We start from the raw sequence: 27,724 nt of genomic DNA, 5'->3' as shown, positions 1-27,724 counted from the left end.
TAAACAATCACTTTAAAGTCTTCCCCAGGCTCCCAGTACTCTCTCGTTCGACCTTTAGTTAAAGAGCCAGCTCTGCTAGGCAACTGTTTCTAGCTGTTCCCCTGGGTTGTGGCTTAGGAGAAATTTTACTTTGTGTATGTTTTGTTTTGTTGCATGGAAACCTGGCTTTTAACAGCCATTTTTTTCTAACAGGTGCTTGCCAGAGAGGGCATCGCTGAACTGGGATCCTTGCTGACAAGTGGTTTGAAAGTTGGGCCATGTTTTGTAATCAGATCCTGGAGGCCATGGGGAAAGTTCTCATTTAGTCATTTGGAGGACTCACCCCAGTGTTCACAGAGGGATTGAGTTCACTGAGATACACAGAGCAGTCATTTTACTGCAAGAACAAAGAGCAAGACAGAATGGAACCTGGAACCAAACACTGGGGCTCCTCAGCTCGTTTAATCTTCTTTTCTCTGCCTTGCCCCCAAAACAGACTTCTTCATTCTTGTTCCTCCCAAGATCTCCATGAATTTCCCATCCTAACTTCTCCTGCCCCAGTCGAGTGAGGCAATGCAGTATGCGGATCACTTTCATAATCACTGCTGCATTTGAGCTCCCCCAATCTGCTGGGCTCAAATCACAAGGATTAATTGGTCCTGATTTAATGCACTCTTTGAACTAATTTTCTCTACCTTTCCCAGTATGCACTGCTCTTCTGTCCAAAATGTTCACAATAGGGAACAAAAGTAACTAAGCTCATATACCATGGGACCTGGTGTCTAATGATTCCCACAGCTCCTCTTGCAACAGCTCTTTGCACTCCTCATTTAACCAGTTCTTTATTCATTCCCATGTTGTACCCTCAGCCTTAGGGCTCACAGGGCAGTTTAAACAACAGTCTACCAGGTGGAGCACTAGCAAAGGCTTTGATAAACATCTACGCACATTATGTAGCATTCGCGGCAACTTCTTTTGGAACTGCCTTTTAAATGTCCACATGGCTAGCTAGGCAGGAGTTTTTCCTTCTTAGCTTTGAGTTGTTTTCCATTGCCAGAACCAGATGATCCATTACCCGTGGCCACCCATGGAATGGGATGCAAGAAGCCAGATGTTCTTCCAAATCCCTTTCACCACCATCCTAGCTGCAGCCCTAGTGAAGTTTCCCTGCACCAAAACTGGCTCTTGGGGAACAGGAATCAGCCCTTAGTGAATACATTAATGTTACTGTCTGTTACAATAAAATGAAAGCATTTATTTTCTGAGTCTCCGTTAGTTAGCCCTTTCTTGTATCACAAAGGCTCTATGGGCCTTGTTTGATTATTAATGAATGGACACTGGAATAAACCCCTCAAATTGTGCACTGGATCCTTCTTATCTGAACACTGAGTGAAATATTTTTGCTTTATAAACCTGGTTGTGTTGATGTCTAGATCCTGGAATCTGCAGCAGCACGGAAGCTACATTGCAGTTGCAGCAATAAAATAAGACATGGTCTATTTGGAGGAACAGCGCTCTCGTCAATAATTCCAGCATGTTTTGTAACAGCTTCCCTATGATGGCTGTGGCCATTTCCTGAAACTGCATTCTGTCAAGAAGTAAAGACTGCTCTGTAGGAAACTGACATGCAACTTGATAAGCGGATTCTCCTTTGTATTTGGAGGTATTTCCCATGGGCACACTTTACTGCAGGACGGATGCATTTGACATCATGGAAATTTCAGTAGCTAGGCTGAATCCTCAAAGTGGATCCTAAACTCTCTGCATCTCCAAGGTACCCGTTGTTTATCTGTTACTTGTTCAATGAGGCAATGATCCCCCTGAGGAAAAGCCCCTTAAAAGGGAAAAAATATTTAGTATTAACGTCTACTCATCAGCTGCTTCGTGAGTTTGAATTCATGCCACTGAAATGGTAATACAAAGGTCATTTAGTGAGCAGAAAACACAGAAATATATAGCACAGGGTCTGATCATTATGATGATAATGCCACTTATCACTTGGGATTCACTTTGCTGTATCCAGCATCATTATTACATTTACAGTAATTGTGTGTGGGAGGTAAGGTGAGACAGGCTTCTATATACCTGACTGTGGCTACTCTCACACCCTCTCCTTTAGTTTCCCTACATATGCTGAGGACAGGGCATAGTTACAGGGTCCAATCCCCAGATTTAGCTGACCTAAGCTCAATGCATAACCCGAGGTGATAGAAAAAGGTGTCTATACATCAATTTTGCACTCTCCCAATATCTGGGGCTGCCAGGGGTTGGTTCAGCTCTCAGCACAAGTTTGATCAACCACCGGGCTGCTTTAATTTGTACCAGCTAACAGTCCCCAAGGAATCAGTACTCTGGTTGAGGATCACCAAAGCACAGCAGCACTCTGGTCATGCTCCCTAGGGGGCATAGGGAGGGGCAGAAGAGGGAGCATAGAGCCAGCTATATTGGCTTTATGCCACATGGAGATTCCCCTATGATGAGAAAATATCCATTTATCCAGCTAGAGCAGCTTTACAGACCCTTTGCACAGCGGGGGTGGGGCAAAGGAGCTCTTCTAGAGGCAAAGATCTGGCCAACTGAGTTTAAAAGTATAGGGCAAAATGCTGGCTAAGGATACACACATGAATATGAAGGAAAAACAGAGCAAGACCCCGATGCATAATCATCAGTACACGGAAGAAGTGCCTGGCCACAATTCTGATTGCAGAGAAACACACAAAAAGACTGTTCCACAGGGACTTTCCAGCACAGTTTGAACAAATGGAAAATGGAAAGGGGTGAAAAAGAGGAAGGGCAAAGCACAAGTGAGTAGGACCAGCTTGGGCAATCCCCTATGTTTCAAAGGGAAAAATGGACAAATGTATGAAAAATACAGAACAAAGCTTGGTTTAACAGGCACCCTCTGTTATTTTGTGGTACAAAATAATACACACTGCAGAATCATACATTTGTATCACATTATGGGCTCTTTGCAAAACTATGTGACCTAGTGGACAAGGCACTAGATTGGGACTCATAAGACCTGGGTCCTGGTCTGTCACTAGCCCACTGGGTGACCTTGCCCAAGACCCTTCATGTCTCTGTGCCTCCATTTCCCCATCTGTAAAATGGAGGTAACAACACTAACTTTCTTGTAAAGTGCTTTGAGATTTACTCATGAAAGGCACTATACATGAACTTTTGGGTGGCATTATATAGCTGAAGTATGGGATGCTGACTACATTGATTTAATGTGGGGGGGAAGGTTATTAGATGATGAATGAGGGTTGCCCCTTGAAATAAAAGCTGCTTGGTCTAGGTCTGCCAGGAATTGCAACTGTATGTATGAGGACCACTAGAGCACGTGGAGGTAGAGCAATATGCACTGTCCCCATGTACCTTATTTAATCTCAAACCAGGAATAAGATGTATAAGGGGATATGCATATCTACAGGAGTATTTTACATGTACTTACTGGTAATTCATTTGCCCATTAAGATACTAGGATGAGGCCTACAGGAATACTACTGTCCTTCAGTTGTCTTTATTCTCCATGTTATCTTGTGGTTGGGGAATAGATCTCCAAGCCATACCCACTGCCTTCTTCATGCAACAGACTTTAGGCTACTGTCAACCAAAATCGTGCATTTCTTTACACTGCTTTCACATCTATTTGGGAAAAAGGCACCTTTTCTCATTTGTTTATACTACTTTGCATATTTATATAGTGCCTTTCTTCAAAGGATCGCAGAGTGGCTTATGAAGAGCCTCTCAACACCGCTGTGATTTTTTAAAATACATCAACGCTGCAACATGTATCCAGGTCCGAGCTAGCATGCGTATAGGCATGTGCTACCCAAACCTGCCTCTGAGAGTCCACATTGCTGAGCTGTGCATGACCCAGACTCCGTACACCCACATCCACACTGATGCTGCAGCTACACGTTTGGTGCTAGGATCCATTTCCCAGATGTACCCATTTAACAGATGAGTAATTTCAAGTACAGAGCAGGTAAGTGACTCCCTGTAACATGTCAGGGAAAAGCTATGAATAGAACTCAGGAATCCTGATTCCCTGACCTTCCTGCTCTTACTATTAGATCATGCTATAACCCTCCTAACTAGCTTCTCCTCTCCCCGCACCTCACTTTCCTCCTTAAAGATCCTCTCTGAAGACTCCCTCCTGGCCACAATACTGTTGCTAATTTTCTGTTTTCCCGTCTCAGAAAGTATTTAAAATAACTTTTTTGTTCCATAGCAATAGGCAAGCTGAAAGAAACCGTGGAACTTATGAATGTAATTAAGGAGATGGAGCTAGTTACTCCCACCTTTTCCTCCTCCTGTGCTCACTGAGTATTGACTATGAATTAAAAATAAATCTAAAAAATGAATGTGATCTAGACAATTTGCTACCTGAGCTCCTCCTTGGAAACCAACAGCCATGATTGTCATTGCATTGTTAATAAGAGTTGGCAAAGAACAGCAAGCCTACAAAGCTCCAGCGTAGGCAAAAGGTTCATGATCCCTTTGAATGGAGCTGGGGCTAATGTATGGTTCTGGGTTAAAATGCTGAAACACTCAAAGTTTCATGTAGTTTTGAGGAAAGGCAAGTTAACGATTCTGGCAGAGTGAGGTTTTTGGGTGTGTTTCTTTTTTATTTGTTTTTTTCTTTTTTTGTTATTGGACCAAATGGGATGAGATTTCAAAGCAGATCAAAATCAAGGCTAACTTTTCCATCAATCCCCTTACAAGACCACTGAATTGCACATCTGCCTTCACACAGACAAAAACACAACAGACAGGAAATGTTACAGTCCTTGCTCTGTTTCAATACAACCATCAGAAGAGTCTGATGGTGGCCCACTGCAATGCCTGCAGATAGCAAGATTAGGGAGGAGGCTGCTGGAATTGGGAACTCCCATAGAAATCACTCTGGGGAGGATCCTAGTTCTTTAGCTGCTGTAAACTGGGATAGTTGTATGATTTAAATGGGACTACATCAATTTACACCAGCTTAGGATCTGACCTGGGATATTTACCACCTGTATTGATGGTGGGGAATATGGTTCTGAATTTCTCATTTATAATAGATTTTTTTTTAACGTATGATCATGAAAGGAGCTCATGGACTCTATGACAATATATGTTACCCCAAGTGAAACTTTTCCCCCGTAGTATATTAATAAATGTTATCCCTATATGAGGTGAAAATAAATATTTTCGTAAGCGAATAGATATATGTAGTAAATCTAGGTATATAGGAGTTTACTCAAAACATCTGATTTTGAATTAACCTTTTACAAAGCTTTTGCTGAAATATCTTTACAGGCAAATTCTGCCCTTAGTTTATTATAAATTATCTGCACTTCCACCTAACTTATATAAGAACATAAGAAAGGCCATACTGGGTCAGACCAAAGGTCCACTTAACCCAGTATCCTGTCTTCCGACAGTAGCCAATGCCAGGTACTTCAGAGGGAATGAACAGAACAGGTAATCATCAAGTGATCCATCCCCTGTTGCCCATTCTCAGCTTCTGGCAAACACAAACTAGGGACACCATCCCTCCCATTCTGGCTAATAGCCATTGATGGACCTATTCTCCCTGTTATATATAAACACAGATATGTATAAACATTTAATCAGTACATATAGCTACCAAGAATACTCCCTGGAAATAAAACAATGCCACATTATGTTGTGCCAATTCAGATGCTATGTACAGGAATTGCAGAAAATTACATGCCAGGATAGGGAACTAACATTTTGTTAGATACTGTATTATATTAAAATTTGGCCTTAGTGTATTAGACATTAAAAATCATTAGAAATAACCAATCTACCCCTACTAGGGCTACTAACAAAATCTGAATAGGTCTGTAAACCTTTGCCAATAATTTCCTTGGCACTGAGCTTTTCCCAGAATTGTTTGTGTACAGTATCTCAGACAAAAGACACTGGCTATGAAACTGCTGGTTGGAAGAGATCAGACTAAGACTAAGTCCAAGCCTGACTGTGTTTTGACTGAAGTGTAAGATTAACATTTTTGCTTTATGGGATTTTTAAACATGTTTTAGACAAGGTATTAGGTGCAAATATAAATATGCATGAACACATAAGTACATGGATTAAATGAAATTATTGAAAATATAAACAGCAGTAGGGAGGAGGTCACACACATTAAATAATCTACACATCCAGTAATAGGACTGCACAAATTGGAGTGCACTTTCAGGTGGGACCTTTATTAGAGAGTTCATCTGCAGCTTTTGACCTTAAAGGCTATAAGCTAAGGAGGGTTCATCCACTCCTAAATTTCTGATGGAGAAAAGTTGAAGTGATAGGTGTACATAAAGGGGAGAGAGAAGTTCATATGCTATCATCCACTTGACTGGGTCATTAGCAGGTTCCGAGGGAGCTGGGGTTGGGCAGGGATCCCCTCCAAACCAGTGGAAGTCCCAGCATGATTTGCCATAGAAGTTAATGCTGCAGCCCTGCAAACTCAACCTGGGATCTGAAAGTAAAGCTGGGTTCTTTCTGGCTTATGCACTATCACTATTTAATAAAGATTTGCAACAGGAAATGTGTTAACAATTCTCAAGGTGTTGCATGAGCTAGAATAGAATCCAACTTGTTCTCCCACTGCTGTGGTGGCTTTGTAATGTAAATTGGTTAAAAAGTAATAAAATCTTATTTTTAACAGTAAGGTAAGCAGATAAGATTCTGAATACCACAAGAAGCAGGACTGTTGAATAATATGTAATTTTTACCTAGCCATTTTTCTGATATTTCCCTTTTAAAGATCGATCTCAGTCTATTTCTAAAATCTTCCAGTTCCAGAATCCTCTTTCATCACCAAAATCTGGGTTCTTTACAGTCCCTGACTGCAAATGAAAGCAAGGATTGCCTCTTATCTGTATTTGTACATCCCCAGCACCAGGAGGCCCCTAATTGGGGTTTTTGAGCACTAATAGAAATATTTACTACCTCTATTACTAATCAGCCAGTGATACTTGATTGGCTATTAATAGTCCATTCAAATTCTCTTTCTAGTCCCTTTGCCAAATTTCTACTTTTTCTGCCATTCCTTAAATTACATATAAAATACTCGCCAACTCATGTTTAACTTATATACATTTTTAGACAGAAAGAAAGATAAAGAATTCAGTCAAATCATTTTAGATTGCCCTAAGTGTTGTATAACAAATTTTATTAATTTAAAAGATTAATAAAGGTTACTTTTTCACTAAACCAAAACATAATAGCCCTGCTGAACACCTGGCAGGCAGGGACTCAGTTTTTCCCTAAATACTGTACAGGTTCAAGTACACCAACAATGTTCAATGAACAATCCTTAGCAGTACTTACTTATCTAGCATTTTCAGAGACATCTGTATTAGGTCTTTTCTGTGTAACAATTAAAGTGAGAATGTTATCCTTTTCCAAGTATGCAGGAGTCAGAGAAACTCATTTAAAGTAAGAGAGAAGGAAGGAGGGATATATCATATATTCCAAGAGAGAATGATCTTTGTCAAACAAGAAGAGCAAAGACTTAATTTAGTCCCCAAAGTTCACAAAAGAGATTATTTGCAAGTGACATTATTACATATTGTTTAGAAATATAATATGTTTTGTTGTAGAGTATTTTGTCAGCAGTTTTCCCTGTTTCTTAGAAAGTGATTAATTTTTGCATACAAATAGTATTGTTGTTTTATCTGAATGATTTCAACTTTACAAATTATATCCAAGTAAAATGCTGTATGAATCTTATGATGAGTTCAGTTGCTCCTAGACTCTGGGAAAAGCAGGTGATTATCACCAGACAGATATAAATACCATTCCCTAAGACAACGCAGAAAAAAGAAAAAGTTCTATGGCTCCATTTAACGTACAACAATAATGCATGAGTAGCAGAAAAGTACATATTGCTAAGGCTTCTATTTTTTGACTTCCAACTGAGTAATTTTAGGGGACTACAATTTCTAAAAACAACCAAAATAATAAACCAAGAGACCATCTCATATTCCAGAATCACACAACACTCTTAAATCACTCTTTCAGATTATTCCCTGAAAGGGTATCTGAAGTTAGAAATATTTAATTTTTACAATGTCTCTTTTTAATTAAATGTCTGGCAATAGAAAAGAGAAGATAATTGGTATAGGGAAATAAGTGTATCCTCCAAACTAAGTTGGTTGAATTTTAGCTGGTAATTTGCTATCTAAACAATACTCTTTTTTCACAGCCCTATTAGATGATTTGCAAATTGCTTTTACACCTAATCTTTCTGTCATATAATTATATTTTTAAGACACCTGTCATCTGAGATAACACTATTTCTCTCAAAAGACCTTAGTCAATGCTCACTGAAATCAATCGATCCAATGGAAGTCAACTGACTTCAGTTGTCACTGAATCACATGCCCAGTTTTGGAGCCCCTACTGAAACTGTCACTAACTGCATGCTCCTGGTGGTTCCTTTTAAGGTCAGTGAGAGCTGCAGGCGCTCAGCCCTTATGACAGTCAAGCCCTAGGAATAAAATTCTAAGCATATGTATAAATAGAATAATTCCATTTTACCATTAAGTTGTATAGCAATTGCTATCCATAACATCTGCAACATTAAACAATGGGTATCCAGATTAAAGTTTGTAATGGGTTTTAAATGTTACTTTATTAATTGTTTGCAATGATAATGGAATTAAGTTCATTATAATATGCAAGATATTTGATATAATAAATTAGGCCCAAGTTCTGCAATCGGTCTAGCACAAAGCTTATTGCAGGATCAGGGCTTTTATCATTCGTGCAAGTATTGTAAATTCTACTTACTGACTTAAGATAATATTTCACCTATCTATCAAAAATGTTACTTATCTTTTTTTCATTTGCAACATGTTAAAGGGCCAGAAAGTAGATTTTGTGCCCAGGCACGCGTGTGCACGCACGCACGTACGTACACACACACCTCTCTCTCTCGGCTACTTCATTCAATATATAGCTTTTGGCCCAAAACTCACTTGCTCTGGATGTAGATAATCAGTGTATATTAGTTCTGTAAAAATGAAGCAGGTTAAGCTTAGATGTAATAACCTACTGAATAAGAATGATCCCAGATATGTTCCTGACCATATTTTAGGACAATCAAAGTAGAGAGGTTTTCTCAAATTTTGCACAAGAAGCCCCAGAGCATGCTGGGAACAGAAGATATGGAATTTAGTTATAGGTAGACTAACATTACGTGTTCTAAAAAGTTGCAAATTATTTGCTTAATATTGAGACCCAGTGTATTAATTCTAGGCACCTGGAAATCTGAAATATAAAATAACCTTCAGGTAAATAACACTTTCAATTCCCTGCAACTTTTAAAATATTATGTAACTTTGGTGAAGATGAGAGACCTGCTGAATCAAAGATATTGCTAAGCCAAACAAGATCTAACAAACAAAAGAAGAAACTGTCATATCTGAGTCCATTTATTTTTAACCCAATCCTAACCAAGCATAAGCACTAGAATGAAAATATTTGCACTTCTCTAGCACCTTTCATGCAGGATCTCAAGGCATTTTATGAACACTAAGTCTCACAACACCCCTGTGGGCAAGTATTATTGTAACTCTTTTACAGATGGGATGATTGAGCCATAGACAGGTGAAAAGGTTTGCCCAAGATCATAAGTAAGTGTGGCAGAGCAAGAAACAACCCAGTAATTGTTACCCCACTTCCCTGCTCTAACCACTTGACAACTCCACCTTTCAGTGCAAGACCTTCGGGGGGCAGGGCGGAGACAGCATTTCTGGTACACAATGGTTCCAAAGTTAATGTTTACACATTAATGTCTGCACAGATATTTTTAACCCTTGGACCTCAATTTTTGTGTGTCAGCAGCAATCACATGACTGCAAGAGTGTGAGTGAAGCCTGGGCGTTAAAAGCTAGAATATAGCTCTTCACTGTGTATGAAATCAAATACTATCTTGGTCTAAAGGGGAAGTCTTCTAAGTCTGGAACTGGCAGCTGACAAAAATTGTGTGTGGCACAATTGCTCCCTACTTGCAAATGTTTCATAGTGATACTACACTAAATTGAATATTCTCATTTTATCAACCATCTTCTTTGTGTTCCACACAAAAGGCTTATAGTTCCTGTGCAAGTGAACAATGATTTTTCACAGCTTTACTAGCAATGTGCAATTCTCCGTAACACACTGATCTTATGTTAGAGTGCAACCTGCAAGACTCTTGCTTCCCAAGATCATAGGGTTTCTGGGAACGTAATAGTAAAAAACAGCCTCAGTCTAGAACCATGTGAAGCCTTGTAGCCATGTTTGAAGCAGTTTTCAAAGGAACATAGAAATTGCCATACCAGATCAGCCTGAAGGTCCAGCTAGTTCAGTATCCTGTCTCTAACAGCAGTTAATACCAAATGGTTCAGAGGAAAGTGCAAGAAATTCCATAATGGAGAATTATGGAATAACCTGCTCACAGAGGAAGTTTCTTCTGAAGCCTAGTTAGCCAGGCCATAGCTACACTAGCAAATATGTTTCAAAATTCTAACTATTGTTTCAGCTGGCATCTGACAGCTAAACTTTACTAGATTCCTATAATATGTTCACTTTTCTTTGGAGACTACAGCATACTTTTGTCCTGGGTTATAGTATTAAGCACATTTCATTTTATATAATATATTATGTAAAAATTAGGCATTTGCTGTGTTGCAAAATGGATGTTATGTGTACACCTTAACTTTCAAATTGTCTATGTATAGACAGCAAAGAGAAACCATTTTGACAGTTTTTAAAATGCATAGAACTAACTTTTCCAGTTAGTAAGTGTTTAAATAAATAAATAAACAAACAAACAAACAAACAGGACAATGTCCTCCCTTTTTTCTTTTCAGGCTAATAGTATAACTTCATATTATTCATAATTTTTGTTGGGAGGTGAGTCATAATTAAGCAACTGGACTAGGAACATTTCTAACAGGAACTGCTCCAAAGCTGCATTGTGAGTATGCACTTAGGGAGGAAGAACTTGTAATTAGACACTAGGACTAGGTTCTATCTGTTCAACTCCCTTTCCAAACCTCTCATATACTGAAGTAGGTTGCATAGCCCACATCTAACATAGCACAGAATTTAGTCGATAGTTCTCATACAATACTGAAAAAGGTAAAAATGAAATGGATTCCTCGTTGAGGAGTAGTCTATAATTCTGAAGGCATCTTTTCTAAAAGCTCAGGATTTATGTAAATTTCCCTTTATGAGTAGCATGTGAGAATGGAGCAGACATATAAAGCAGGGCAAAGCAGTAGGAATGTGTATCATCTAGTGTCACAGGTGCTTGAAATTATGGGGAAGAAATGTTCACTGGTTTGTTATTATATGGTTATAACAAGTGATTCATGCCATATATATTTAAGTCTAGCAATACAAGGAAGGAGATGGGACTTAACCCCAGGGAAAAATACCACTGAGAAGACTAAAAGGTGGTTTTCTATTTCTCAACAAGCTCAGAGCCTTGTTTAAAGACAAAATACCTTTTTGGACTTTAAATCTGCCAAGACACTTCTAGACATAGTCAGACTGGAAATGGGCAAGCTGTTTTGGCAATTAAAGCTGATGAAATTCCACAAGAGCACTTGGGCCTGAACTCTGCTTAACAGTACATGTTTTTAGCTTCTATATGCCATCTCTTTTTTGTATATTTAATACTGGGTGGTCTCCCCTTCATTCAACACAAATTTTAGGGTATCAAAATTACATTTTAATCTCAGCGTTTAAAAAAATCCCATGTATATATCTATAAACAGTTATGAAACATACCCTTTAAGAAACCCTACTACTCAGAGGAGAGGCTGTTTTGACTGGAACATTGCAGTAGTTGTGTTTATAATTACACTTCAAATACTTTACCAACAGCCAGTAAAGCAGACAATAAGCCTCTGAAGTAGTTAAATCTCATCACTAGTTTACAGATGGGAGAAATTAAGCATAAGAGAGATCAAGGCCGCAATCTTGTGGAATGTGGACCTCTAGGCACATGCCCAACTTTACACATGAGTAGTTCCATTGACTTCAGTGGGACTGTACCTGTCCATAGAGATAAACACCCATAAATGCTTTTAGGAATGGAGCATAAGCAAATTGCCTGAGGTTACACAACAGAACAATAGTAGAACTGGGAATGTAACCCAAGAGTTGTGATGCTCAGTATTCTGCTCTAGACACCTAAATAACATTTCCTGTTTTGTTACTGGTAAGTTTGAGGGTTGAGTCCTGAACTTCAAACACAGGATGTAGGATTTTTCAAAACACATTTGAATAGTTATTATACAAACAAAAATAAACAAAGACATAGTTACCTAAGTTACTTCACATTATACTAACACACATCAAGTAACTCATTCTCTTGAATCATAATCACCAACACTATCCTTACTCTTAGTAACTACTCATAACCACCCAATTCTGAGGGGGGTGGAGGGGTCACTTTTTTTTCTTAAACAAACACATTTCCCAGCATGCACTTCCTCACATACCTGGCAATTTAAATCCTGGAGAAGGAGACAATTACTGACCTACAGAGGAAAGTTTTGAAGCTACAAGGAGCAACTTATTTTCTTTGGTTTATTAAGCAATTGGTCTTATTTTTCTTTTTTAGCTTTATCAGTACACATACAGACAGAATTTTAAGCCACCTTTTTTCTGTGGGTTTTACTGGGTATATTTTAAAGAGTTTGTTTGGTCTTTATGGGCTTCATTATAACTAGTTAGGCAAGAAGAGAAATCCTCACATGTGACTTAATGTAATAAAGTACAGGAAAATGCATGTGGGACTGTTAATGGAAAAAGACTGGTGTATCTGTATACTTACTTTTGTGCCATTAGGAAAGCAGGTCTTGTTGCTAGGTCACTAAACTGGGATGCAGGAGATCACTTAATCTCTCTGTACCTTAATCTCCAGCTGTAAAATAAGAATAATACTTTTGTTCTCTATCCTTGCTTTTGCTTATTTAAACTCATTGGAGTAGGGACTATCTCTTACTATAGATTTGTGCAATTGAGTTCCAATCTGTTGGGGCTATGGGCATTGCTGCAATACAAATAAAACCCTACAGGGATATCTGTGTTTGATTATATTAGATTATGTCACTGCTTAGTTTACCACCGGGACTCAGAAACCAACAGAGAACTACTTCCAACTTCTTGCTTAGTAGCTTTTTCTCCAAGATCCTGAAAGTGAATAGGTTTCTTATATCTTTAAAAATAAAAAAACTCTCTGACTATTGTCATGTCCTTTTCTTTCTTCAACCCCAACTTTCTTTTGGGGAGATACTTACCATGAGAATAAATTATGTTCACTTTATAATAAAAGGAATTGTTTTCTTTGCAAGGGCACCTTTGCTTAGGCTAGGCTCAAAATTTAACTTTTTAAAAAAAGTTGGTGACCCTTTACAAAACCTAAACTGCTGGAAAGGTTGTCCTGACACGGAGACTGTTACCCTTGGATTTAAACATTTCCCCTATAGAATCATAGAAATGCAAGGCTGGAGAGACCTCCAGAAGCTAAGTCCAGCCCCTGTGCTGAGGCAGGACCAAATACACAAATGAAACGCTGCAGTATGGAGCCTGGGAACCAGAAAGTGAAACTGACCACTCTGCGTTTCATGGTTCCGAAGACAGAAATAAATTGCATAACTAGAAAACTTCACTTGGCCTGATCCCCGTTCTCCTCATCCCCTCCTTATCGCCCTCTCCCCCCATTGTTTTATGAGAGGCTAATTAAAAAGCTTTTGTGTGAGATGGGCTGGCTCTGTCTGGTGGACATGAATCCTGGGATGGTGCTGGGGATGGCTAGTGTAGTGTTAAAGCTCCCGCGCTTAAAACTACCAGGAGCTTTACACCACAAATAACGCTTCTTCCTCAACTCTGAGAGCCCCCCTCATGCTTACTCCCTTTGTGGCCCCTGCTTCCCGAACCCCAGTGCCCCTCACCTTCTCTCCCTCCCCGGCTCCCGCACTTGGCCCTCACCGCTAGTGCTGCTTCACCCCACTTCCCTCCCCTCCTCCCCCATTGCCCTTCTTACTGCCCTCCCCTCCTCCCATGCCGCCTCATGCTCCATCTCCTCAGTGCCCTTCTCACCCTCCCCAGCCGCTCTGGGCGCGGGGCGGGGCCGGGGGCCGGCCCAGGAGGCGGGGCGGGACCGGCAGCCGGGGTTTCCCGGCCGGGCCGCACGGGCGGGGCGGTTACCGCGCCCAGGCTGGCTCCGCTTCCCGATGGCTGCGGGGAGCTGAGCGGGGACCAAGCGCGCAAGGAGGAGCCGAGAGCTAGGGACCCCCCCACGAGCCGCCGCCTCCCCGGGATCGGCCAGACGCAGCGCGGGTGGCTTCCCCCAGCCCGGTGGGGACGCAGCTGGAGTGGGCAGGGGCCGCGGGCGGCGGACACAGCGGCCCCGTTAATGAGCAGCGGCCGGAGGGGCAGGTAAGGGCCTGGGGAACCCCTTCCCGCGGAGACTCCCTCCTCACTGGCTGCCGCTGCCCCACTCCCCATGACCCTTCTTCCTGGGTCTCCCCGCCCTTTTCACCCCCTTTTCTTCCTCTCCTGCTCTCTGCCCCCCTCATCAATTCCTCCCCTTCACTAGCAGCCGTCCCGTGCCCCCGATCTCCCCTGCCCCCAGCTTATCCAGCGCCTACTAGCATAGAGAGATTGAAAATACCCCCCTTCAGCTTCCCTAGCAAGTCTCCCTGTAGCTGCTGGAGGAGGAAGAGGTGGGGGTAGGAGTGGGAGAGAGTCTTTCTTTTGAAGGGTTTTTTAAGACAAGAAGGGAAGAGAACCCGGGGTTTTGCAGGGTTCCATTTTTAATTGCAATTAGGCTGGAGTGATTTACACTAGGCACTGTGCTGTTCTTTGTGTGTGTGTGTGTGTGTGCGCGCGTGTTAAGGTATAAAGGTGAGTTGGCAAAGAAACCGAGCCCTACAGAGGGAGTGTTGCGGGGGGGGTCTCAAGAAAATGCTGTGGTGTGTGTCTGTGCTGTAATGGTGGAAAATTGAGGCGACAAGGGTGAGACAAACAGGGTAAGACTGCTCTTAGCAGCCCCTAGCCCAGAAAAGGGAACATCTGAGGCTTGGAGGATGGGTTCACCCTGTTTTTTGCTGTGGGAGGAAGGGTGGGTATGGTCTGTAGTCTTGTTAAAAAACATAGCTAAGGGATTCATCTAGCTTGCATATTTGTTGTTCCTCCATCTGTTATGGTGCTGCATATTTTTGTGTGCCTGTAAGTGTAATATCAAAGATCATGGAGGATGTTTGCTACAGCAGAATAAGGGAGTTTCTCCATGGAAGAAATGTTAAAAATATTAAAAACAACTCCTGCCCCCCAAATTCACAGTTTAGTTATGAAAAGGTTTTCAGTACATTTTTTACCCATTAAAGGTGTTTTCAAAGTAGCTTTTTAAATTTCAATTCTAAAACTGCATATAAAAATGAAAAAGGATGTACAGTCATGTGTATATTTTAAGTAATGAATATGAAATTAGGGAATAGGCAAGACTTTTAAAAAAAAATCTTGTCTAGAAAAGAGTCAGGATGACATAGAGGTTATTCCAAGATGTCAATTCATCACTTGTGAAGATTAGCTGAAATTTTAACAAATGTGGTTTTTCAATATTCTCTGAACAAGTCACTACTTGGGACTCATTTCAAATAAGGCATCCTTTCCATGATGTTAACTGCCACATTCTTAGGTATTGTCTACACACTAGAAACAAAGAGGAAAGAACATCTTACAATAAAAGGAAGCTTTAAAAAAAAATCCAGCAAAATTGTTCTTACAGATAACTGACTGAACTCAAGGGGAAGGGATTTAAAACTGAAAATGAAATGAGAGACAAAACATTTTGCAGTTTGATCATTTCTGCACTTAGTCGTTGGAGGCTTATTCCACATTTTGAAGCTTGTTTGTTGAGCACAAGGATGTGAATCAAGACAAAGTGCTGTCGATTTATATGTAAAATGTATGTGAAAAAAATAAGATTGCACTGAGATCTAAACTCTTCTTAAGTGCTATGCATCAGTCTTTTTAGATAAGAGTGTATTTTTGGGGAGCGAGGTGATAATAGTGCAGTTGTTTTTGGTGGCTGCAGCTTACGGAGGGTGTGTGTTTGATTTTCTTTTTGCTGTGAATGAATGGATCCTTCTGTGCCTGGGCCCAATAACTGCAACAAGATGGCGTTTGCAGCAAGGCAGCTCTCTCATTTTCAACTCCTCCTCATCATAGCTCTGCCAAACTAGATCTTATTCCTTGTATTTTGGATGTCTTTTGTTTTTTGCTTGCTTTCTCCTATTTTTTTGTGGTGGGTAGGGGTTTGGGGGACTGGTAAAACAAACGTTTTTCTTCCTGTTTTAATTTTTGTAGGTTTTCCCCCAAATATATGGGAGGATAGACTAAGTGGGAGGAGTAAATAGTTTTATTGAAATTTTCATATAGGCTGTGACTGGATAAAACAGTAACGTGATTTTGTTCTACCATCTAATGCCCGTTATAATGGCATTTAGGAACGTTTTTCTTTTTTCTATTTTAGCCACAAATAGACTTTAAAAAAATTTTTTTTTTCCATAATCCAGAATGTGTATATAAAATCCTGTATGAATGGATTTGTAATGAATTGCGTGTATTAATTAGACTTGTTTTACCAGTCTAATAATAATAATCAGACCCCAAGTAGTCATTTTTGTGATACAAAGGAGAAGCTCCCTTCTGCTTGAAAATGTTCAGATGATTTGTGGAGGCTTTTAAAACTGCATTTGACCTGAAATAGTTGTCATACTTAGGTCATTATTCTTTCCATTATTGAGAGGTGGAAGAAAAAGGTTATTGGGATATTAAAACCTTTTTCTGTGTTTTATATGGTACACGTCATACTTTAAAATTACATTATATTTTTTTTAAATGTCATCTTGTATATTCCTGAAATGTATAATTTTCCTATTGGTAGTTTATGATGATTTTTTTATTTATACTGGTGTTAACCTTTTTTCTAATTTAAACACCCTCAATAAAATAAACACTCTAGTTAGTACTTAATAAAATAGATTTACTCCCAAGCATTTTCAAATGACTGTTAACAAGTTTAAAATACATATTACACTATTCTACAAATATTTTGCTGCTTTATAATATGTCTTTTGTGTTCAGATGACCTCTAAACTCTTGATAATGGATCAGGAGTTTTAGTGCTGCTCTATGGATTTATTTTTCTATAATCCATCATTTGCCATTGGTTATACTCTAAATAACCAATCTGTTTTATAGCTTACTTTTGTATTGGGCTTTTGTATTCCATTTTTGTGTTTTGTATTGGAAATGCACAATGTTAGCGTTTTTCAAAATGAAGATAAATATTGACGAAATGAACTACATCTATATAATTAGTTCAATAAATCATTTAAAGGACATTTCTTTAAGAACCTGTCAGTGTTAAGTTTCAGTTTTGAATATTTATTTTTTTATGCCATTGAATTTGAAACTAGCATCACTAGTATTTTTAGTATTTCAGGTTTTTCATGTTAAGAACAAGAACTTTATTTTTCAAGTAGGTTACTGTATTGGGCGACTAAGATCACTTGTATTTATCCCTGCTTAGTCCTTGTAGCTGCCAGGTCATTGTGTAGCAAGCATCCTTTCATGAAATCTTTGTTGGTGCCTCATGTTCAGAATCCACTGTAAATCCAGCTGGAACGGCTTTGAGGCCATACCCTCACTTTGAGGAAAATACTTGAAGATGGAATGTTAAACCTAATGAGAAGTATCAGAGGGGTAGCCGTGTTAGTCTGAATCTGTAAAAAGCAACAGAGGGTCCTGTGGCACCTTTAAGACTAACAGAAGTATTGGGAGCATAAGCTTTCGTGGGTAAGAACCTTACTTCTTCAGATGCAAGAAGTGAGGTTCTTACCCACGAAAGCTTATGCTCCCAATACTTCTGTTAGTCTTAAAGGTGCCACAAAACCTAATGAGAATTCACAATTTCTTAAGGTAAAAAAAGCTAGCAGTGTTTCCCACCATTTGAATGCATAACCTTATCCAATTGTGAACATTTAGTAAAGCAATCTTAGTTTTCATTGTTCCAGTTTTTAAATTTATTTTCCTTATTCGTGCATTAATATCCTTGGAAATTAGCAATTACTGTGGAATATGAAGAATAGTTTGACTTTTGGTTGTTGTATACCTAACATGTAAATGTGATTGCTTTGGAATATATTCATTAACAACAAATATATAGTGTGTGTGTGAGACACCCTTCCCCCAAACCAAACAAGATGTTGCTGGCTGTTGTGTGTAAAACAACTTCCTGGTGTTCTAAAGGTTTAAATTAGGTCATGTAGGAAGCAACTAACTGATCTTCCTTAGCAGTTACGTTTTGAATTATGATTTCTCAACCACAGTGTGAAATTAGATACCAGTAACTATAAGAAATCAGAATGTAGGGATATAAACTGTATATATAACTTTGCTGAAATTTGTGCTTTTTATGTAGTTCCTTTAAGAAGGGTTTTAAGTTAAGTCCCTTCAGAAAGCTGAGATCCAGAAATATATCCTTAACAAAGCAAGATAAATTATCTTTCTTTGTTAGGTTGATTCCCTGCAACTTCCAGGTTAAGGGTATAGAAGTATTAAGGAGGTGATGCATTTACTAATTGAGTTTATTCTTGTGATTGAAATTTGTATTTTGTTGCTTTCTGCTAAAATGACCGTAGGTAGGGCTTGGCTCACGTTGCAGTCTTTGAATTGGATTAAATTCTTACTGTCCATGGATTTTGGCTTTCAGCATTAGTGGATTGGTAATTGATATTCTCAATTTTAATATCCAGTTTTAGCCATATGGCATACCATATTGTTTTGAGACTCCCATTTAGCAACTAGTTTGATACTAACAAATGGAAATGCAAAATCATGTAGTCATATGGTTGAATTACTATTAGACAAAACTTCTTAGGACTCTTTCTGCCTCCCCTCCCTCCCCCCCATGCTTACACTGACTAATGCCAACATTTCTTGCCATAACATATTAGTGGTTGTGGTAGGGAGACCGTTGATAACCCTGGAAGTGACTTGCTTGTGGTGGTTAGATTCTGTTACTTTGATGGTCAGTATAGGGTGGAGAGCAAGGGTGTTTTCTAACCATAGCCTTAAGTGAAGGCTAAAAAATAGTTTATCAGATTGAAAATTTGGTTTTATTTCTTGGAACCAAAGTTTCAAATTTACTTTAAAAAAGTTATATATGGATCAGTTTAATGTTGGATCATAATTTAATATATCTCCAAAGGGTATGTGGTGTATCTATGTTCATTTTTCAGCTTTCTCAGCTGAAATGTGTTTGGTCTTTTTTTTTTTTTTTTTTTTTTTTTTTTTGCATTAACCAAAAATATATACACAATCTGTACGTACTTGAGCCAATTGGTAGTTTAGCACAATATTAAAAGATTTTTAAAAGCTTTGAGCTGACTGTTAACTGTGTCTTTGATTACTTTTAAACATTTATGCATATTTTTGAATATATACATTTTTTGCTTGCATTGGGAAGCCTTCTAAGGTAATTCACATTACCATTAGATGCAAAAGTAGATTATTATATTTTTATTACAGCACTGTAAAAATCAAGGCCTTGTTTATTGTGGTTTTAAAGTGGACATAGAGGAAAGGTTAGTCTTGAAGAAAGACAGGCATTTGGATAGGACCATTTGAAAATTTATTGGTTTATGAAGGACAAATTTCTATTACCCATTTAAAAAAATAAAATCGGCATTGCGAACCTGAGGTAACACATGGTATATCCAAATTTTTAAATATTTGTATATGTAATTTGACCCTGGTGCTTATGACATTTTTTGAACTGCAGTATTGAAATTGGATTACTCTGATGTGAAAATATTTCAATTTTAAGAATTACTTTTATTTAGGTTGAAGACTCAGCTGGAAGTCTAGTGTGTTAAACTTAAAGGGCACTGGTTGATATTTCTCCCCCCGTGCCTTAAGTTCCTGTGCATTAAAGTCTTCGATGTTTAGCTAAAGGATAACCACATAGCCTACATTTTATAACCTGGGAACATCTTAAGACACACTGCCTATTTGCTATGCATTGCGTATATGCTCATTGTTTCCCATCCATACTGTAATTGGGGATCTCCTTAATCATTCTTCTATGTAAATCATAGTAAAATTTCTGGAACTTCATAGAAGCATAAACATGATTGGTGGTGAGACTCCAAAATAATCATTCACCAGTCAGTCACAGTAATTTCAAATGCTAGTTTGAACATTGACTTCTGTTTGGTTCTCCAAATCTGTAACTGATTTGGAGCTGCTCTGTAATTTATTAATATTATATGTTCTGGTGTTTACTGTATTAATATATTGGGTTAGTTTAATATGAGGGTATCAGGAAAAAAACAAGCAGGAAGGTAAAAGAATGGCCAATAAGTCACTTCTCAGCAAACGCTTCAGACTTAAGAGACAAATGCTAGGGGAGGAAGAGGCCTGCAAACACAGGAGATCAAAGAACTAAGGCATGTTTAAAAGCTAATGCCCCCTCAATAGAAGGGGATAAATAGTTGTGCAGGGCAGCCAGGCTGAGAGACAAACATCTATCATGGGAGTCTAAAGAAGCTAGCCCTGCTTAGGTTACCATCAGAGCATGATAAGGTAGAGATGGAGGTACGTTGTTTTCTAATCCTTTTTTGTCTACGTGCTCTGTTCCTACTGCAAAATAAATAATAGTTTGTTTTTAAAAGGTGTTTTGTTGTTTGCCAATGGTTGTATATTTCTGAAGGGAAGAATTGCAGGTTCCTGGACTCAGACCTTCTGAGTAAGCACTGTTACACAGGTTATTGCAGCTCAGGGCCTGGTCTAAGGTCATATTTATGTGAACAATTTGTCTGTGGCAATAGGAGCATGAATCTACTCCATGCTAGCTTGCTGTGGACTAACTGTCCATGTGGATCCTGCTGACGCACGTTAATAGTTTGTTAATGCACTTTAATCTAGTTCTCTCTGACACAGAACTAGATCAAAGCGCATTACCGAACAGTTCATGTGGAGCTTGATGACACATTGACAGTGCTCAGTGTGCTAGTGCAGGGTAGATTCACACCCCAGCTTGCCATGAATTAAATGTTTGTGTACAAAAGCCCAAGAGTGGGAGAATTGTAGAATTCAACCCCAGCATATGTAAAGATGCAAGGCCTAAGACCTGAGGGGGTGTACTCAGAGACCAGAAAGGGGACAGAGGTGCAGCTAGCTCTATAACAGAGCAAAAGTGACAAGGACAAGATTGTCTTCAGTTTGACATTTTCATAGAGAATACTTATAACTTAAAAAAGGGAAAGCCAGTTGCTGAGGATAAGCAGCAGGAGAAAAGAAGGATAAAAGAAGAAACCATGTCTGACTGTGTAAATCTTAGTCTTGGGGAAATACCATGCACTGCTCTAGGTAAATTTTTTTTTAGTATTAAAACTTTGCCTTGTAAAAAGTACCTAATGTTGTATTTAAATTTTTAGCCTGCAAAATTTCTCTAATTTCTGGTGACTGTCTGAAAAGAAAGCATCTTTGACACATGCTAAGGATTACTTGAATTCTGGATAGCTGAACAGCATTTTACATGTGTCCTATTGTTGCTGGGAGTAATTCTGATTTGTGCTCCAGCTGTTGTCAGTTGTATTTATGGTTGAATATCTAATGCTACCACACTCCTCTGAGAAAAATTTCCTTTGCTTTCCTTCTGAAATCTACTGCGCCATCCACCAGCATTCCTAATTATAAAATCTGGATTGTCCATAATTAGAATGTTTAGTTGTTTGCTTTTATTACAATGGGAGATGCTATAAGGCTGAAAACAAGTATGAAGGATCATAATTAAAATATATTGTCATCATCTACAATTCTTTCAAGAAAGGAAAAAAATTGTAATAGCAAAATATGCAGTTCCACAAACTCCTTAATGCGGCCTTACAAACTTGTTGTGAGCATTATAGCAGGTAAGGCACCAAAGCTGCTTGTTCACACTCATTCAGTAATCAAAAATTTACTTGGTCCAGGAAAGTTGAGTGAGTTGAATTTTGCAAGGCTGCTATAAGGTAAAGAATCACAACAAACCAAGGGTGAGTAGGCATCACTGACGTGAAAGTTTTGCCTGTTTCTTCTTAACAGTCATGGTTGTGATGTACCCTTTCATTTTTGCTCTTGTAAACCACACTATTCATATTCTAAATAATCTTAACTGCTACCTGCTTTTATAATTATATTCCCCTCTGCATAAAGAAGAATTCATTTTTTCCCTAAAGTCAAATACTTCTATACTTCTCATCTATTATGTAAACTATGTAAGATCTTTTGCTTGTTAGCTGGTTCTAAACTTTCTGCATTTTATGTTCCAAACATCTCTATCGTTCGTGTTCTGTTTGCTTATTTGTTTATAAGCAAATTCATGTAAATTTCACTTCTGGGGTACTAGCGTGCTTGTTGTTTTGAGGAAATAAGTTGCAACAACTGAGAGCCTTATTGAAATGACGTCTATAAATAGAGGTGCTCTAGAATTTTATCTAAAAGTGTATGGCTCTTTACACAGGTATTTACTGTGGGTGGTTTTTTTTGTGCTTTGTGGGAAGCTCAGACCGATTACTAACAGATTTTTCTGACAGAAGAATATACAGTTGTTCACTTTAAAATTACAAGGTAGCTGCTTTAGAGACTGAATTTAAATGACCAATAGTAATGGTCGGCACATTCTTGGGACAACTTGAATTTGTCATTTGAATGCCTGTGGCAACTCTGATTATCCCAGTCATTTTTTACCAGGGGAAAATATGTAGCTGTTTTAATATAGGTTATTTTATGGTTGTGAACTACATGGTATTCTGCAAGAATTAATGTTTAAATATATTGCCGTTAAGGCTTTAAAAGTGGAAAATCTAAGGGCAGACAAGAACATTGATCAGTTTGAAGATTTGAACTCATAGAAACTATGGCTATATCATGGCTCTTGATTCCCTATTTATGTATGCATTATGAAACCCTGTGATATTTTGTTGCACGCTTTCTTTTGTAGACTTATGCCATAAGTTCTGTTTTGATCTCACTAGAATAAACTATATTGACAGGCTCAAGATGATTTCTTTTCCTCTTCCTTGTCCTCTGTATACCTTTTTTTTTTTTTTTTTTTTTTTTTTTTAAATTGTTGGGCTGACAATGCATTCACTCAGACCATGAGGTTCGATATATGGCATGTTTTGGTGCAAAATATTGTGCTATATTTACAGTAGACTTTTGCTGTATTTAAAATGCATCAACATAAGCATCAAGTTTGTCACACTGAGGTTTATGATGGTATCATATAAATTAATCTTCCAGCTCTGGTCATACTCAATAAATAAAATAGTAAAATGTATCAAAGTAGGCACTTGTACGCTGTAAGAATCTAAAAAGAAATCTAATTCTCATAGCTAATTTTAAATTGTAGAAATTCCCATTAGATGTATGTCCTAGAAGATGCTCTTGTCAAAGTGATCTAACAAAAAATGGGGCTTGTTACTTTCCATAGGTCTGACAAAATAAGGCAGACAAATGGGGGCAAGGATTCCTGTTGTGATTGTATCCTGCTGAAATCACCGAGACTCCAAATCAGATTATAATATGCCAGGCAAGGAAGTAAAAGTTCCTGTACTTTATTAAACTATTAGAAAGGATAACCATATGTTGCATTGGTGATAGTCCTGTAACACACTCTTCATGAGGTAATGAATATTAGGGGTGCTGAAGATCTTAGTGGATAGAGACCACTGTCTGTTAGGCGAAAGTGTTGTCTGTACAAAGATCACCAACAGCTTGCTTGATGGTTTTTATAACAATTTAATTATGCTGCAGATTAGGAAGTCCTGAATTTTCATAAGCACTGGCTGACACACTGCCTGGCAATCAGTATGCACCTCTTCTGTGCCTGATAACTTGTTTATTGTTATGACTGTTCCCTTTGCTATTTAAAACCAGATAAGAAATATTTCTTGGACTTGTAGCTGAATGACCCATAAATTCAGTGTTCTAATTTTTAAATTGATGTAGTTATTTTCATAAATTTCATAAGCTGGAGCCATACACTAGAGTCAAAGTATTGCTGACCCAGGAACATGTGTTGCTAGGCAATGAAAGTCAGTATGACAGAAGGCAGAAACTGCAGTCATTTTCAGCTTTTATCTACACCTTCATACTATTTGGATGCAGACATTGAAAAACTGGGTGTCTTGTTGTTCCCTGGACCTTACGCTGAATTCATCAGGCTCAAAAGTGTAACTTGGATGACTAGAGAATTCTTTGTAGGTTGGTCCTCGCTTGCACTTTAAACTTTCTCAATGGTTTAAAAAAACCCTTTAGCGGTTCATATTTATTTTTTCTGTGGGAGTTCCCTTGCCTAGCACACTCTCAGAAGCCCTTTTAGTCTAGTGTTGCTGCTGACATCATAAGCAGTTCCTCTTTTCACTTTCAAGAGGAGTTCCAGTGGCCCAGTAAGTATTTCAAAATATGACATTATTTTTCTGCCACCTCTTCATTGCATGTATGATTTTAGCAGCCAATATATCATGAACTTCTAATTAGAATACTGCTTTATACTAATTTGAAGTAGTTGTAATTGTGTATGGCGATGATATGGGAAAATAAGATTGTATTTAAGAATCGCTGTGTTTTGAAGTTTGAGATAGTATTACTTGTCAGGGCTAGTAACAAATTGTGTATATCTTTAGAATGAGATGAATTTATACTCAGCCCTCTTGGGTTCACAAGTTTTGGACCTTGAAGCTTGCCGGTTTTGCAGAATAGGCACTGATCAGGGTTTTAATGCAGAAAGGTCCAGTCCAGTGTGCAGAACATAAGTGTGCTTAGCTTGTAAATTCCATGTCTTGTACAGTACCAGTCCCACTGTTGCTGCTTAACAAATAATCGAAAATGTTAACAGCACAGTTAGGACATTTACAGAGATTAGCAACTGAGCAGAAAAATTAAATTACTTCAAACATGTTGATCAGCTTTTTTGATTAAAAATATCCAGTTAATGTCCGTAAATAAGCTTCCAATTGTGTTCTGCAATAGCTCTTTCATATTTTGAATGCTTCTGACAACTATTATGGGAGAATTGGGACTTCATGGACAATCAAACTACAATCACTGCAGCTACAGCAGGTTTTGTTAGACAAGTTATTAGCTCTTTGTAGAAAATTTGAATTAGTTAGAAGCTGCATAAAATTGTTAGAAAGTGAAGTCTTTTTGTTGAAAGAGACATTGTTGGGGTAAAAATTCTATTCGTTTAGTTTAAAAGTTTATTACCTGTGTCATCGTCATAGTATAAATGGAGAAAAATAAAGTGTACTCAAATATTTAAAAATCGAATTTATCTTTCACTCAGTTTGGACAATGAAGCTAGACTAGTCAATTTCACTTTCCTTTCATAGTCAATTTACTTTCTAATTCTCAGCAAAGCATTGTACTTGGATTTCCAGCACTGTAGGGAAATGCTTTATATAAACACCTTTGTTAATACAAACATATTTTAGACCCAGGTGTAGTAGTTTGTAGATGTGGCTACTTGAGTGTTCTCTAACCTGCTATTGCTTCTTAGTGTTGTATACATAAGATTTAATCATAAGGTTTTTTTAGATGCAATTTTGTAGCATTTTCCTCAAATCCTCCACTTTGTCATTGAATAGAATATCCTGAGAAAATGTTTTTTTTGGTTTTTTTTTAAGCTGTGTAAATTCCTTGATAATAGGGAAGATGTTTCAAGCCACATTCGAAGTTTTGTGGCAAAGCATCCTGGCAAATCTCCAGATATAAGAGGATGGCCTGCATATAATATAATGTTTTATATTATCTTTTAGTGTTTCTAGTCACTTGCAACCTCTTTTTTCACAAAGATAAATATGAACTCATATACTAAGCCAGGTCTCGAATTTCCTTGATGCCTGTTAGCCTGAGGACTAAGTCTACAATCTAGAGTGAAAAATGGCATGTCTCCAGGCTGGGCCTTGAAACCATGCCCCCTTACAGTTTAAAGGAATATGTGCTGGCTGTCTTGTACTATAAGTAATTAGAATATATTTTCAAATAACTTTCTATTTACTGTATTTAAAAAAAAACACCCTATTTGTATTACAATAGTGCTTAGAGGCTGCAACGGAATTTGGAATTCCATTGTACAAATGCAGAGCAAGAGTCTATGGAAGAGTTGGGAGATGAACACCAATCTCTTGTTTCCTAGTCCTTTAACAATTTACCATGTTGCTCTGTTAGACCATCTTTCCTTTCCTGGCTTCACTGTACACTTTCTCTTTTCCCTAAAATAAATCTGACTTTTTTTCCCCCTGTGATGTTCTCATTGTTGGTTTCTTCTCTTATTTCTCTCTCCCTCCTCCCCTTATTTTTTTCCCCCTCTACATTGCATTCAATGCTTCTGTGTCTTCTATGTTCTCTTCTCCCACTCTTCCCTAGACATGTATTACCTAGAGGAATAAACCTGTTAACCAAAGATTGATACCAAAAATCAGGCTGGGATGGGGGCGCTGTCCAAGAGGGACAATACCCAGGTGAGAAGCTGAGGCTCCCCACCTTCCAGCTGTTGCAACTTCTACTGTGGTGTTGTCCCCAGATTCTACTCAGAGGTTCTATCTTTTGTAGCAGCCTATAACAGGAAGGCATCAGATAAATTTTGAACACCACCCTTCAGCCCCACTCCCCCAAACCCATTGGCTGCTGAGAGAAGAAGCATTCTGTGTTCCCAAACACCCCCACCCCCCATAATTAAGTGCCTTGGAAGACTCTATTACTCTCCTGTTCAGTCCTTGGTACCACTGCTGACAAGGATGGCAGTTATGATTTTGGGACGTGGACACCTGTCCACCAAGATTTGTATTGAGACCTGTACATTTCACAAAGGGGTTACTGAACTGCCTTTAAGATGGCTATAACTTTTGGTGACTATCAACTTGAACTGGATGTGAAATAGTGGCCTATAGGTTAAAAAAGCTCTGCTTCCATTGCCACTTTCCTGAGCTCTGATGTAGCTTTTTATTGACTTTGCAGGACAAAATGTAATGATAACTAGGAGACTACAAGCAATCAGGGTATATGAACTGGCATCATAAAAGCTGATGGAATGAGAATTTTTTGTGCATGTATGCTTACTGTGGACTATGACATTGAAAGAGTTACAGAACAGTTATGCTGCTTAGAATGTGCAAGGTTTGTTATAAAATTGGAAAAATCATGTCCGACTTAAATCCCTGTTGAGGATCATTTAGTGGGTGCATCTAAAAATATGTTAGCTTTGGTGTCCAGCGTGAATATTTGTCTTCAGAGAACTAATAAGTAGTAAATCAGTACATATCAATTGGAATGGTTTAAATCTTAGTTTCAGAGTAGCAGCCGTGTTAGTCTGTATCCGCAAAAAGAACAGGAGTACTTGTGGCACCTTAGAGACTAACAAATTAATTTGAGCATAAGCTTTTGTGGGCTACATCCCACGAATGTTCCATTCTATGCATCCGAAGAAGTGGGATGTAGCCCACGAAAGCTTATGCTCAAATTAATTTGTTAGTCTCTAAGGTGCCACAAGTACTTAAATCTTAGTGTCCTTCTCTTTCTGTTAAGACTGGCATACTAGCTTAATTGTTTGGGCTTCTGAATTTTTACATTTCAATCACTGACATCTTCAAATACACTAGTAATTTTT

At 38.4% G+C, this 27,724-nt stretch overlaps 1 protein-coding gene across 2 annotated transcripts in view; it reads left to right on the top strand.

The window, feature by feature from the left end:
• Positions 1–14,360: 14,360 nt before the first annotated feature.
• The window catches only part of GNB1 (G protein subunit beta 1), an 89,993-nt gene continuing 76,629 nt past the window's right edge, over positions 14,361–27,724 (top strand). For both annotated transcript variants that reach the window (XM_065421172.1, XM_065421173.1), the window contains exon 1: positions 14,361–14,439. The gene's annotated coding sequence lies outside the window, so the exon portion shown is untranslated. The remainder of the gene's footprint in view (positions 14,440–27,724) is intronic.

Source organism: Emys orbicularis, chromosome 22 (genome assembly GCF_028017835.1).
Source record: "Emys orbicularis isolate rEmyOrb1 chromosome 22, rEmyOrb1.hap1, whole genome shotgun sequence".
Classification (NCBI taxonomy): domain Eukaryota; kingdom Metazoa; phylum Chordata; order Testudines; family Emydidae; genus Emys; species Emys orbicularis.
Note: the sequence above shows the minus strand (reverse complement) of the source record. Positions and strands in the feature narration are given on the sequence as shown.